General features: G+C 40.4%; 1 pseudogene across 1 annotated transcript; it reads left to right on the forward strand.

The window, feature by feature from the left end:
• The first annotated feature begins 8,299 nt into the window (after positions 1 to 8,299).
• On the forward strand, positions 8,300 to 9,517 carry LOC114884282 (annotated as a pseudogene). Its single transcript, XR_003790818.1, has one exon. The product of XR_003790818.1 is annotated as a heterogeneous nuclear ribonucleoprotein C pseudogene (transcript).
• Positions 9,518 to 10,040: the final 523 nt, after the last annotated feature.

Consider the following 10,040-nt stretch of genomic DNA (forward strand, 5'->3'; position numbering starts at 1 on the left):
GCATCACTCTGACAACAAAACCAGACAAAGACATCACAAAAAAAGAAAATTATAGGCCAATATCACTGATGAACATAGATGCAAAAATATTCAACAAAATATTACCAAAAAGAATCCAACAATACATACACCATGATCAAGTGGGATTTATTCCAGGAATGCAAGGATGGCACAGTATCCACAATTTTTTAATGTTCTATACCACATTAACAAATTGAAAAATAAAAACTATATGATCATCTCAATAGATGCTGAAAAAGCTTTTGACAAAATTCAACATCCATTTATGATTTAAAAAAAAAACTCTCCAGAAAGTACATATAGAGTGAACATACCTCAATATAATAAAGGTTACTTATGAAAATCCCACAGCTAGCATAATATTCAATGGTGAAAAGGCGAAAGCATTTTCTGTAAGATCAGGAACAAGACAAGGATGTTCATTCTCACCATTTTTATTCAACATAGCATTGGACAGGAATTAGATAAGAAAATGAAGTAAAGGGAATCCAAATTGGAAAGGAAGAAGTAAAACTGTCAGTGTTTTCAGATGACATGATGCTGTACATAGAAATCCTAAAGATGCCACCATCTACTAGATGTTCATCAATGAATTCATTAAATTGAAGGATACAAAATTAATATGCAGAAATCTGTAGCATTTCTATACAGTAACAACAAACTATCAGAAAGAGAAATTAAGGAAACAATCACATTTACAATCACAAGAAAAAGAATAAAATACCTAGGAATAAACCTATTTAAGGAGGCAAAAGACCTGTACTCAGAAAACTATGACACTGATGAAAGAAATTGAAGTTGATGCATGAAAGAAATTGAACACGATACAAACAGATGGAAAGTTACACATGGCATTTTTCACAGAACCAGAACAAATAACTTTAAAATTTGTGTGGAAACACAAAAGACTATGAATAGCCAAAACAATCCTGAGAAAGAAGAACAGAGCTGGAGGTATCACACTCCCTGACTTCAGACTATACTACAAAGCTACGGTAATCAAAATAGTATGGTACTGGCACAAAAACAGACATATAGATCAATGGAACAGGATAGAAAGCCAAGAAATAAACCCACACACTTATGGTAAATTAATTTTCGACAAAGTCAGCAAGAATATACAATAGAGACAAAACAGTCTCTCAATAAATGGTGCTAGGAAAACTGGACAGCTACATGTAAAAGGATGAAATTAAAATATTTCTAAACCATATACAAAAATAAACTCACAATGGATTAAAGACCTAAATGTAAGACTGTAAACCATAAAAATCCTAGAAGAAAACATGCAGAACTCTCTTTGACATAAATTGCAGCAATATTGTTTGGATCTGTCTTCTAAGGCAAAAGAAGCAAAAGCAAAAATAAATAAATGGGACCTAATTAAACTCACAAGCTTTTGCACTCAAAGGAAACCAACAACAAGCCAGAAGACAACCTACTGAATGGGAGAAAACATTTGCAAATGATATGACTGATAAGGGGTTAATATCCAAAATATATAAACAGCTCATACAACTCAACATCAAAAAAAAACAAACAACCCAATCAAAAAATGGGCAGAAGGCCTGAACAGATATTTTCCCAAAGAAGATATACAGTTTACCAACAGGCACATTAAATCATCCTCAACATCATTAATTATCAGAGAAATGCAAATCAAAACCAAAGGAGATGTCACCTCATACCTTTCAGAATGGCTATCATCAAAAGTCTACATATAACAAATGTTGGCAAAGATGTGGAGAACAGGGAATCCTAGTACACTGTTGATGAGATTATAAATTGGTGCAGCCACTGTGGAAAACAGTATGGAGGTTACTCAAAAAACTAATAATAGAACTACCATATCATCCAGGAATTCTACTCCTGGGTACATATCTAAAGAAAATGAAAACACTAATTCAAAAAGATGTATGCACCCCAATGTTCATAGCAGCATTGTTTACAATAGCCAAGATATGGAAACAACATAAGTGTCCATTAACAAATGAATGGATAAAGATATGTGTGTGTGTGTGTGTGTGTGTGTATACACACAATGGAATACTACTCAGCCATAAAAAAGAATGAAATTTTGCCATTTTCAGCAACATGGATGGAGGGCATTATGCTTATTGAAATAAGTCAGAAAAGAGAATGAAATGATATCACTTACATGTGAAATGTAAAAAATACAACAAACTAGTGTATATAACAAAAAAGAAACAGACTCATAGATATAGAGAACAAACTAGTGGTTACCAGTGGGGAGAAGAAAGGGAGAGGGGTAAGATAGGGGTAGGGGATTAGAGATACAAACTACTATGTATAAAATAAATAATCTACAAACATATATTATAGAGTACAAGGAATATATCTAATATTTTATAATAACTACAAATGGAGCATAATCCTTAAAAGCTGTGAGTCGCTCATATACCCGAAACTTATATAATATTGCACATCAATTATACCTCAATTTAAAAAGTACTAAAATAAAAGAGAAGACTCTGGTCTCAAGTAAAAGGAAGGTGGTGGGTGCCCCAGTTCTGCTCAGGCTCCCTACCAGCAAGAGCAGTGCCTAATTTTCTCACCAATTACCACAAAACAAAGACACCTCACCAAAACAGGCACATCTTTTAAATGGCAATAACATAGTCAAATCTCACACAAGATAAATGTATTGTTTCAACTAGTGAGGCTCTGACCTGTTCCTTGTAAAACTATAACCCTAATATTATTGTGACATGGGGCAGTTGACTTCTTCCCACTTCAAAGGTCACTTCAACAGCTGTGAATTTTTATTTTAGCCATCCAGTGGTGACAGGCCCAGTTAGAATATCTGACACTTAAATCTCTACTCCAGTGGAAGAGGGATGGAAGAGTCTCAGTTCACTGCACCACATACAAATGAGATATTAATGAATGTTTAGGTCATGTGAAAAGTCACATGACCTAAATGGCCTGACTTGTGGTTCCCAGAGCCTCCCTGAGACTTGCCAGAGGGTAACTTCCCCCTACTGTTGCCACAAGCAAGCCAAAAGGCAGAGGGAGCCCAGGAGGGCTTGCTTGATAGAAGCCCTGACTTTGCTCCACTGCAGAATCAGCATGCCTGCTTCCTTCTGGGCAGCCAAGAACAGTCATCACTGAAGACCATTAAGAGGGAAAGAATAGAGCCCCTTCCCTTCAATTTGAAAGGCAGCAGCACCACCTCATCTGCTTTCTCAGCATCCTTGGTAAGGGCCAGTGGAGGTACTATAGACAGACACTAGCCCAGTCTGGACATTGAGAGGAACAAAGAAAAATCACTAATACCCTGGATTCTATTCAAAATCAATCTGCCATAGGCATTTATGCCAGAGAAATAACTATTTTTGTTCACACAAAAACCTGTATGTGAATATTTGTAGCAGCTTTATTCATAATAGTCAAAAAATGGAAACAACACAAATGTCCTTCAATGTGTGAGTGATTAAACATTCTGTGGTCCATCGCACCATGGAATACTATGTAGCAATCAACAGGGATACATATTGATACAGGCAACATCTTGGATGGATCTCAAGGGAATGATGCTGAATGAAAAGAAAACCAGTCCCAAAAGGTTATATACTGTATGATTCCATTTATATAACATTCTTGAGATGACAAAATCTTACAAATGGAGATATTATCGATTAGTAATTACCAAGGACTGGGGAGGGAGGCAGAGGGAGGCTGTTGTAGCTATAAGACAACACGAGGGATCCTTGACATGATGGAACTTTTCTATCTCTTAATTATGGTGTTGATCACACAAATCTACCCATCAGTGAATCTATAAAACTGCATTGAACTACACACACACACACACACACACACACACACACACACACAAATGAGTCCATTTAAAATGGTGAAATCTGAATAAGGTAGTTGAATTATATCAATGTCAATCTCCTGGTGATGAAATTGTACTATAGTAATGCAAGATGTTATCACTGGGGGAAACTGGGTGAAGGGTGCCCAGGATTGCTCTGTATTTTTCTTACAACCACATGCGCATCCACAGTTATCTCAAAATAGAAAGTTTTTTTAAAAAAAGCTCTATCCATCCCAGATTAATTTCTTTCTCCTTTACTGTGGGCTGGACTTAGTGGCTTTCTTCCAAAGAATAGAGTATGGAAAAGAAAAAATAGTAGCATTACAGTGAAGACACCACCTTAAACTGATGATCATGGTCAGCATTATCGACAAAGTCCTGTTGATCACATACCCCTTGCTATGAGTGATGAAGAGGGCACTCCACCTTGGTGGTATTCTTCACCCAAACCCGTAATCCCAGTTTAATCATGAGGAAACATCAGACACACTCAAATTGAAGGACATTCTACAAAATTCCAATAATCTTTCATGACCTTGACATTTCTGAAAAGATAGAATGAGAAACTGTCACAGATCAGGAAACAATAAGAAGACATGATGACTAAACACAAGGTGGTATCCCAAATCAGATCCTGAAATAGTAAGAGGACATTAGAAGAAAAACTAGTGAAATCTGAATACACTGAATAGTTTAGTTCATGGTATAGAACCAACATCCTTGTAATGAGGAAATATACAAGCTGATGATTTATTTTCTGTCCCATCCTCAGAGACCCTGGTGCCAGTTTAGCTGGGGCTTTCTTGCTTTTTCAATCTGTTAGATTCAAACTCAACTAAGGGTGTAAAGAAGCTTGAGCTGGTCTGCTGGATGATGAAAGAAACATGACTCACTCTTCCAGGTCACCCCTGTCAACAGCCTGCTAGCCACCAGACATGTGAGTGAGGTCATCTTAGATCCTCCAGCTGCTAGCCAGCCTGCCAGCTGACCACAGATATGCATAGAGATCCCAGCAGAGATCAACCAAGACCAATGGAAGCAGTATACTTCTGATTCTGGCCCAAATTACCACCTCACAAAAGTGTAAGCCAAATAGATGGTTGCTTTAGGCTGTTTTTGAAAAATTAACCAGCACGTTCAGCGCTTAATATAGCTATATATCTAAATTTTCATCTATATCTACATAGCAGATATAAAATTTAATTTTACAGTTATCATATTTTTTTCCCAAAATAACCATGTGAGGTTAGAATTATCATCTCTATAATATAGGAACATGAGGCTCAGAAAGGTTCAGTGACTTGCTTAAGACTGCACAGCTAGTAGCAGTGTTAAGAGTTGAATCCAGGCCTCCTGAGGACAAGTCCAATGTTTGACTTTTTAATGTTTCAATCCCTACTTATCTGCTATCTTATATTTTAATATAGTTTTCACTAATATATCCTACATCTGAAACTAGACAATAAGACCATTTGATCCAGCTTGTATCTTAATCTTTTTATCATCCATTATAATATCTAGCACATGTCGACCTCAGCATACTGCAGTTAAATTGTTTTAAACTAACCGCTCAAGAGCTTCCAATATTCTCCTCTCTCTGCGGCCTATCACAGTGCCCTGGCTGTGGTCAGTTACTGTTTGCTGGAGATATTGATGCTGTCTGTAATGTATTCTGACCTTGGAACTACTGCATGTGGAGAGGCCAGAGTGTGGCCATTATTCAAAAAGATGAGGTTATTATTGGGTCTCTCTCTCCCTTCATAAAAAAGGAATGTGGCTAATTAGCTTGCATCTTTCTTTCACTGACCAGAGCTGTGCAGAATGAACAAGTGGCCACCATGGTGGGAAGTGAAGTCAGGCAGCCAGGAAGCCACAATGTGGTCCCAGGAGGTGGGCCAGGCAGCACCTTCCTCCACACAGATGATGCCTTACTCCAGACATTCAGAAGAGTTTGGCTGACTTGGCTTAGCTTGAATGACAATCAACTTGCGTACAAATCTGGACCCTGACACTGACGAGCCAGCTACAATTATCTAGTCATTTAACCTCTCTGGTCCTCAAAATTCTCACCTGTACAGTGGTTGTGAGCATATAGATGAGCCCACATGTGGCCTGGCACATAGTCACTGCCCTTCTCTCCTGAACTCTTGCAAATGTGCCAGATGTCTTTGCTTTTCTATAATAAACAAAGATTTTCCCCATTTCACCTTTTGGGTAAGTTTAGATTTCCACTTGCAATAGCCAGGTTTCTTAAAGTAAGGCTGGTAACTTCTCCTTTATGATTGGATTCCCAGAATCAAGGGTTGGGATGGGCCCAGAACTGTAGGCCCAAAAGGCTGTGAGTTGCATCCTGAAAGCAGACGTTCATGGTTCCTGAGCTGAACCCACTCCAGTGGTCTGGGAGGGGCAGAATATAGGACGGGTCTGCCTGGTTAACAGAACACGAACTTGTGTACAGACATGCAGTACGATTCAACGAGCCGGGGAGGATCCTCTCCTCTTTTTCTCTCCAAGCATCTGTTGCTGTCACCAACTGAAATTCTACCACCAAGGACGCCATACTTCTGAGTCTCAAAACTATTTTGTCCTTGAGAATCTGAGCCCTGGAAATGGTGCAGGTCCAGGAGCTTTGAGATGGACCCCGGGCAGAGCAGAGTTGATGAATTTTTTTGTTTGGAGGATGAGGGTTATGAAAGAGTAGAAAAGAAAGCAAGGACTTCTGAGAGGGAAGAGGCATGGGACCACTTACCTATTTTATAGTTCTGCCAAGAGTAAGCCTAGAAGGTAAGGTGGGCCCTGGTGGGACCCTAAGTGAGTGAGTCAAGAGGGATCATGTAGGGATTTCCCTGGTGGTCCAGTGGTTAAGACTCCACACTTCCACTGCAGGGGGCACGGGTTTGATCCCTGGTCGGAGAACTAAGATCCCACATGCCACGTGGTGAGGCCAAAAAAAAAATGAAAAAGAGGGCTCGTGTGTATTCAAAGTGAATTTGGGAAGAACAAAACTTTTCAGACCAATGATTTCTTGATCTCTTTACTGTGTTAGGAGTCAGTAATCAGAAAAATTTTTCTAGATAGTTCTGAATTCCTATTTTCTATTAGACCACACTGGCTTTTTGTTTTGTTTTGTTTGGAAAATATCAGAGGGAAGGCTATGAATTTTCTGCATTCAGGGATCTTGTCAACCTTGCTCATCTCTACTCCCCTAGACCTAACTCTGCCCAGAACATAGTAGACACCCAGCTGGCTTTTTTGAACTGCACTGAACTGTTGAAATGAACTTCTCTAGGAAAGAGCAAGATCAATTTACCTAGCAGAGGCCATTCCCCAGGAAATATTTCACCTTCAGCACACTGTACTTTGCTCTAGAAATGCAAGCTGCATCCCCAAGAGGGTTGTGGGTAGCAAAGCCCTCAGACCTTGGTCACAGGTGAAGCAGAAGTTTCCTTTGAGATCTGCTGCCCAGCCTGTCTCTTCCCCAGACCCGCATCAGGGGCTGCAGATGTCGGGAGAGAATCTGCCAGAACAGTGTCAGGATGACTGGATGGCCACCCTGGGCTGCCCTCTAAATCATCTCAGCCAATCAACACTTAAGGTTTTCTGTTTCTCAAGAATGTTGCACCTCAGCACTGCCTATGTATCTTTCAAGTTTTATCTTCAATATCTTATAAATCATTCATTAAATACCTCCCAACTAAAGCACATGGCTGTTATCCTCAGCTAGGACTGGAAAGTACACAAATCAGTTTTACTGCATATTAGTCCTGCCCAGTGGGCTCTAAAAAAAAATACGAGAGAAGCCAGAGAAAAGAAAGGTAGCTCTTGGCAGCCCTGGTGCAGCAGCTGGTATGGCCTGGAGGCCAGTGATAAGGGTGATAGTAAAGCAAGGTGTTGGCACCCACACCCAATTACAGAATTCCTTCTTAATGCATACACCAGGGATGCTCATCCTGCAGTGCACTGGCCTGTGGAGCAGAAGGCAGCCGCACACGTACCTGATGTGCACTGTTTTGACCAAGCCTTTTTGCTGGGCAAAAAGGGGACTGGTCTTAGAGATGACTGGGGGTTCCAACTTTCACTGCACCTCTGACTAGTCATCTTGCCTTCAAGTTCTGCATTGCTGAAGTAAGAATAATCCATATCTCATAAGGAATTTATGATTTTAATAGAAAGATATATATGAAAACATAATACCCTTAACAAAGCAGGTGCTAAATGAATGAAATGAAAGAAACAGCAGTCTGAATATAAGCTATAAGCAAGCGGGACCCCCTTCCTAACTAGACGGAGGTCCTGGCCTTGGTCCTCGGCCACAGCACACTCCATAATGGCTCCGCCCCTCACCTCTAACTAGACCCTGTGACTCTAAGTAGGCCACACATATGATAGCTGATGTATGTGTTGATTATAACAAAACTTCTGCCTCCATTTTGTGACAAGGCGAAGGCTGAGCAGTTGCAGCCGCGTTGCGGACCTCGAGCAGCAGTCGGGTTCTCCAGGTAGAACTCGGGAGTAGGAGATTCAGAATCGAATCTCTTCTCCCTTCCCCCTCCTGTGAGATTTTTTTGATCTTCAGCTACATTTTTCAGCTTTGTGAAGCACCTTACCATCAAAGACAATGGCCAGCAATGTTACCAACAAGATGGATCCTCGCTCCATGAACTCCCATGCCTTCATTGGGAATCTCAATACTGTTGTGGTCAAGAAATCTGATGTGGAGGCAATCTTCTCGAAATATGGCAAAATCGTGGGTTGCTCTGTTCATAAGGGTTTTGCCTTCGTCCAGTATGTTAATGAGAGAATGTCCAGGCTGCTGTGGCAGGAGAGGATGGCAGAATGATTGCTGGCCAGGTTTTAGATATTAATCTGGCCACAGAGCCAAAAGTGAACCGAGGAAAAGCAGGTGTGAAACGACCTGCAGCAGAGATGTACAGCTCCTCTTTTAACTTGGACTATGACTTTCAACGGGATTATTATGACAGGATGTACAGTTACCCAGCACGTGTTCCTCCTCCTCCTCCTATTGCTCGGGCTGTAGTGCCCTCAAAATACCAGCGTGTATCAGGAAACACCTCACGAAGGGGCAAAAGTGGCTTCAATTCTAAGAGTGGACAGTGGGGATCTTCTAAGTCTGGAAAGTTGAAAGGCTATGACCTTCAGGCCATTAAGAAGGAGTTGACTCAGATAAAACAAAAAGTGGATTCTCTACTGGAAAACCTGGAAAAAATCGAAAAGGAACAGAGCAAACAAGGAGTAGAGATGAAGAATGATAAGTCAGAAGAGGAGCAGAGCAGCAGTTCCCTGAAGAAAGATGAGACTAACGTGAAGATGGAGTCTGAGGGGGGTGCAGATGACTCTGCTGAGGAGGAGGACCTACTGGATGGTGATGATAATGAAGATGGGGGATGACCAGCTGAAGTTGATCAAGGATGATGAAAAAGAGGCTGAGGAAGGACAGGATGACAGAGACAGCGCTAATGGCAAGGATGACTCTTAAGCACATAGTGGGGTTTAGAAATCTTGTCCCATTATTTCTTTACCTAGGCGCTTGTCTAAGATCAAAATTTTCACCAGATCCTCTCCCCTAGTATCTTCAGCACATGCTCACTGTTGTCCCCATCCTTGTCCTTCCCATGTTCATTAATTCACATTGCCCTGTGCCTAGTCCTGTTTTCACTTCCTTTGATGCTCCTAGTAGTTACGTTAAGTCTTACCCTGTAATTTTTGCTTTTAATTTTGATACCTCTTTATGACTTGACAATAAAAAGTATGTATGGGTTTTTTTAAAAAAAAATAAATGAACTTCTGCCTCATTTCAGGGTCAAAACAGGATAATTCCTTTTAATGGGTGCCTGGTGTGTCCAGATCTTGGAAGAAAAGAGGATGAGCCTGAGGGTAGAGCGTCAAAGGTACTGAAATACAGCCTAAGGACCTGGATTCAAGTTTGTTCTCTCCTGGACTCTCTCTATGATCCTGGGGAAGTCACTTTAACTTTCTGAGCCTGCATTTCAGAAAGAATAATATGAGAGCATTCAACTGTATCCCTGGCTTAAAGAGGATACTCAACCCCACAATTCTTATTACCAAGCAAAATTTTGTGGAAGCCCAATATGCAAAACAGTACAACTGAAATTTCTCTGGTTAATATCACTTGTGGGGTCTGAAGCCCCAACCG

This window comes from Monodon monoceros, unplaced genomic scaffold, assembly GCF_005190385.1.
Source record: "Monodon monoceros isolate NGI ecotype Baffin Bay Population unplaced genomic scaffold, NGI_Narwhal_1 Super_Scaffold_5, whole genome shotgun sequence".
Taxonomy (NCBI): domain Eukaryota; kingdom Metazoa; phylum Chordata; class Mammalia; order Artiodactyla; family Monodontidae; genus Monodon; species Monodon monoceros.